General features: G+C 49.8%; 1 protein-coding gene across 14 annotated transcripts in view; it reads left to right on the top strand.

Annotated features, from left to right (window-relative positions):
• Window positions 1-5,000, top strand: part of LOC113806428 (nucleolar protein dao-5) — a 481,722-nt gene that overhangs the window by 13,729 nt on the left and 462,993 nt on the right. For 4 of the 14 annotated variants that reach the window (XM_070145082.1, XM_070145088.1, XM_070145091.1 and 1 more), the window contains exon 1: window positions 2,705-2,745. The exons of 1 other annotated variant lie outside the window; for it this stretch is intronic. The gene's annotated coding sequence lies outside the window, so the exon portion shown is untranslated. Of the gene's footprint in view, window positions 1-2,702; window positions 2,746-5,000 lie in introns of those variants that run through there. 9 more of the 14 variants (XM_070145094.1, XM_070145092.1, XM_070145090.1 and 6 more) reach the window with 4 other exon arrangements.

Here is a 5,000-nt window from a genome sequence, read left to right as displayed (position 1 = left end):
GTTGAGGGAACTTGAAATTTGGTGAAAGGAGGAGGAGGAGGAGGAGAGGGAAGAAGAGGAGGAAGAGGAAGAGGAGGAAGAGGAAGAGGGAGAGGGGAGGGAGTTGAAGTGGGAGTGGGGGAGGAGGAGGGGGGAGGACGAGGAAAGGGAAGAAGAAAAGGAAGAGGAAGAGGGGGAGGGAAAGGGAGTGAGAGGAGGTGGAGGAGGAAGAGAGAGAGAGAGAGAGAGAGAGAGAGAGAGAGAGAGAGAGAGAGAGAGAGAGAGAGAGAGAGAGAGAAACGAGCGGAGACACTGATATCCGCAGCAGCAGCAACAATAGCAATAAACCTCGAACATTCCGTAATGTTGACAGGAAAATACGGCGCGCTTCCCCGTTAGCTTCACCGATTGCCAGAATAAACATATGAGATTGCCTCATTTTAATGAGGTAGTTTCCCCTCCTCATCCTCTCCTGATCAGAATCGAAGAGACTCGGCAGTTTTGGAAAAATTTCGGTCGTGTTTTGGTGCGTTTTCGTCCGGCGGAGAGCCCGTCCGATTCCCTGCCTTCCGAACGATAGAATTGGGCTTCGGCCTCGAGGTCCCTCCAGCGGGCTCAGGTCACACGGGCCGAAGCGATCTTTATGCGATAGTTTACATCTCTCCTTTTTTTAAATGCTCGATTAACGTTGCTCTACATTGTGAAAAAGTGCTGGTGCCTGGTATGTTGGCGAAAGCATGCAGAGGACAGCGCATGGGATTTATTAAAAAGAAAGGAAAGAAATATTTTCCATTTTTTCTTAATAAAGATGTTGGATTGCAGCTTGAATTTCATTATCTTCCTTCCAGATTGGTAAGATTAAAAGGAAACGAGATTTCTCTTTTCTCCGTTTTTATTTTTCATTCTCGTTTGTACTGAATTTTGAAATTATGGCAGCTGTGGGGATGTATTATTTCCATCGATTTTGTGTCATGCTTGCTTTTGATATCGGCCGCAAGAATGCCGCATGCTGCATATTGCATGGTTATTAGGTCTGGCTCCAGGAACGGCCGCGACAGCAACGCGAATATTGGATTTGTTAAAGGACCCAAAACAGGATCATTTTCGTCGCTCAAAATGAGGATGTGGCAATGGATGCGGCGAGGTCAGACGGCGATACTGAGGTTGTTTTATTATCATACTGATTGAGCATATTGTTTTTTTTAATCTATTACTGCAACATATTTCTCCTGCCGTCTTCGTGTCGCACTGCACAAGGCAGCGTCCCGTGCCTTCTTTTATTCCTAAAGTTTTGGTCTTGCAGCAAAAAATAGACTTTATAGACTAGTAAACGCTTTGGAAAACGACGCCCCTTCCGCTCTTTTTATGCGGCGGAATTTACTTGCAGATGCCTTCGGATCCTGCAGGCGCCGCCGGAGGAATGCCCAACAAGGTAATTCACCGGCGGCGGGGACGCGGCGCCCTCGGAGGCCGCGCCAGGAACATTTTATGGCCCCTTTTTCGCCCGGATCGCCACCTCTGGGCCGTCCGGGCGCGGGCGGGGGAAGGACGGGAGGGTGGCAGAGGGGGGGGGAGGAAGAAGGTGGACGTGGGGGGAGGAGGAGGAGGAGAAAGGGGGAGGTGTGAGGAGGAGAAGGAGGAAATAGAGGGAGGAGGGAAAAGGAGGAGGAGGAGGAGGAGGTGGAGGTGGTGGTGGAGTAGGGGGGGGGGGAGGAGGAGTAGGAGGAGGAAAAGGAGGTGGAGTTGGTGGTGGTAGAGGTGGAGGCGGAGGAGGGAAAAGGAGGAGGAGGATGAAGGGGGAAGAGGGAGGAGGAGGAGGTGGAAGGGGAGTAAGAGGAAGATGAGGAGCTGGAAGGAGTAGGATGGGTAGGGCGAGGTGCAGTGGGAGGAATAAGGGGGAGGTAAAGGAAGAGGAGGAGGAGGAGGCAGAGGTGTTAGAGGAGGGGAGGGGAGGAGAAGGGGGTGATGATGATGAAGAGGTGGAGGTGGAGGAGGGGAGGAGGCGGGGGAGGAGGAGGAGAAGAATTAGAATAAGAAGGTGGAGAAAAAAGGTGAATGAGAAGGATAAAGATAGAGGAGGATAAAGATAAGGATAAGAAGTAGAAGTAGATGCAGAAGAAGGAAGAGGGGGATGCGGCGGCATGGGGGCGGGGCTTGACGCAAGGGAGTTCAGATCACATCCGTGAACGGAGAAGACTCCTTCAGTCGCGCCCACTTGAGGTCTGCCCGTAGCCCCCAAATGGGTCAAAGAGGCTAATTCTTGGCGTCAGGCGAGTTCAGCGGCGTCTGGGATTCTCTCGTGCGGCCTTTTCTTCACGCCCATCGCGAGGGCGGCATGCGGGTCGGGTTGGAAGGCGAATGAGGTGAATTGACGGCGATTACTCGATGGAAATTTATCGTTTTCGTGTGTATTTTGGAGATTCTGTTCGGTGGCATCCTTGTGGGATGACAAAGAGAGAAATTATGAATTGCTGGTAATATGAATAGGGGAAAATCATGTTTTTGAAAGTCATGAGAATAGAGAGCAGGGCAGTTGCTGGAAAAAGATGCAGTCACGATGTAAGATATATGGAAGAGGGATACAAAGAAAAGGGAAGATTAAGACAGGTGACGTTGACGGGTCTATGCGGGCAGGTAGGGCATAAGATCGAGGGGAGATGCGGGCACAGGGTGGGCACAGGGGCGGGCCGAGCGCTGGGCGGCAGTTCCCTTCTCGTTGTGAGTGTGAGAGGCGGCACCACGCCGGCCTGGGCACACGACCACGCGGTACGACTTCCATACCCACGCCGTTAACCTAGAGCCTCGGGTGTTTGACAGTGCAGTGACAGATTTTTAAGAGAGAGACAGGGCCTCTCAGAGTGCTATGTAGTTTATGTGATATAATGTTGTTAATATGTTGGTCAAATGCAGCATCGCGTCAGGAAGAAGATACATGTTAAAAGGGAATTGATTTTACTTTGAATCGGAACGCAGACTGTGCAGTTACAGGGTGCATGGTTGCGTACACGCTAGGAATATCCTTCCTGTAAAGGCAGTGTGTGTATGTGTGTGTGTATATGTGTATGTGTGTCTTCCTGCTTTGCCTAGCTATAGACGATTTGAAAACCAGTTATTCACGAAGTGAGTTTACTGGAAAAATAAACACACTCCCTTCCTAACATTCAAGAATAAGATTAGATATGCGAAGAATTGACGCTTCAGTGTAGCCGTAGAGTGTACAGCCATGTGATACGATGTAAATATATTAAGAACATAGTGTATAGAGTCGATGCCACTGTTTACAAAAGAAAAACTTTATTGAGGTAAGATGATTGAGAGGCAGGCTAAAGGCAGTCTACTTGGCCCAACAGAAATAGTCACATTCCAGCCGAGTCCAGCAAATGACTGACAGACAAATCTACTGCTGAATGGCATATACAAAAACATTTGAAAAGAGGCTAACAGGCAGATGACTTATATTTTGATAGAAAATACATGTACAGGTTGAGTGAGACTTGGTAGAGAATGTGAGAGCATGATAGCATCTTTTGTGATGGAAGGGAGAGGTGTTGCTGGCGTCGTCGAAGCCTTTGAGGCGGGTTCTCTTCCCTGCGAAGGAGACCGTCGGGCCGAGGAATGGCAGGCACTCCGCCATCAAGGCAGGAAGGCGATTAGCACGAACAAGGGTAAAAAGGATGTGTAACATATTTGCATAACCTGCTGGAGGACGGGGCAAGGGCACATCCATGTCAAAACGGACGTTAAGCTCAGGATGAAACGTCGCCAGCCAGGACCCAAGGCCCTCCTGTGGGCGGAGCGGCGCGGGCGGGGCAGTTATCACCCATTCACATGTTGTTCGAACTGTCGCAGAAATCCTTACCGGGTGACAACTGCCGCGCGGGTGACAGGTGGCGTGTGCTGGTGCCGAGGGGGGGGAGGTCGTGATGGCTGGAAAGGGACGTGTTTTTGTGTCAGATGAGCTGAAGTATTTACATATTTGACGTGCTGACGATCCTAACGCCAGGGATGTCGTTTGTTTACACCCAGAACTGCAGGGGATTCAGTGAAGCTTCACCTGAAGGACATGCCAATCAAAAGACGGCGGGGATGCTCACAGCCTCATCAAAATACTTGGCTCCCTCGGGCTGATGGCCATCCCAGGGGAGAGCGTGCCAACCCTTCGTTCGTTTCGTCAACTTCGCCTTCCTCTTCTCGCTTCCGGCTGTTTGTTCGGCTTAATGTATGCCGCGTCCCCCACGACATCACGCGAATGCACGAAGTTCCCCTGCTGGCTTCGAAATCGTTTGCTTCATTGATCTTACAAATAGGGTATTGCTCCTACCCACTAGATGATCAACATTAACTCAAGAGACGCGATTAGTTAAAATGGAATAGCAAAGTCAGCGATTCCGTCAAGCGAAACAAACGAACGCGCGAGGGCGATGTGAACGAACGCCGAGAGAAATCCGGCGTCCAGCGCGGTCGTGAGAGTGAAAGCTATCGGGCTCGTGGTATTCACTCGTGTTTCTGTCGTGTCATCCTTCTTCGAGCTGAGGAATATGCCTGCTGCACTTCGCCACATCTCCGAAAGGTATTTTTTTGGAGCGTAGAATGTTAGGAATCCTTAACCAAAGAAGCAGCGACGACATCTGCAACCGGATGGGAAGGAACCTCCGCCCATGCGAGCCCTTTCACTTTTTCCTTTTTCTTTCTGACGCATTTGTTTTTTTATCTCTATCGATATTATTTTTTGCACGATGCGTGATGATGTGGACATAAGGAGCTATATTAGGGAAGACAAAGGCGCCTGGCTCATTATCATACTGATGAAATCAAGAAAAAAATGAATGCGAATATCATTGTATTCCCCATGTTTATAACCTGCAGGTAGAACAAGCTTATTATTCGAGGCTTACATTAACCCTTGCCCGCGCCCCTGGATCAGGTCGCTTATATAACCATACATCACGTTTTAGATTAGTGGCGAGGCAGCCTCTGTGGTCCCGCCCACTCAAATGATAGCCTAATGCCCTTTAAATGTA

Source organism: Penaeus vannamei, chromosome 33, assembly GCF_042767895.1.
Source record: "Penaeus vannamei isolate JL-2024 chromosome 33, ASM4276789v1, whole genome shotgun sequence".
In the NCBI taxonomy this organism is placed as follows: domain Eukaryota; kingdom Metazoa; phylum Arthropoda; class Malacostraca; order Decapoda; family Penaeidae; genus Penaeus; species Penaeus vannamei.
This window is presented reverse-complemented; position numbering and strand designations above follow the sequence as displayed.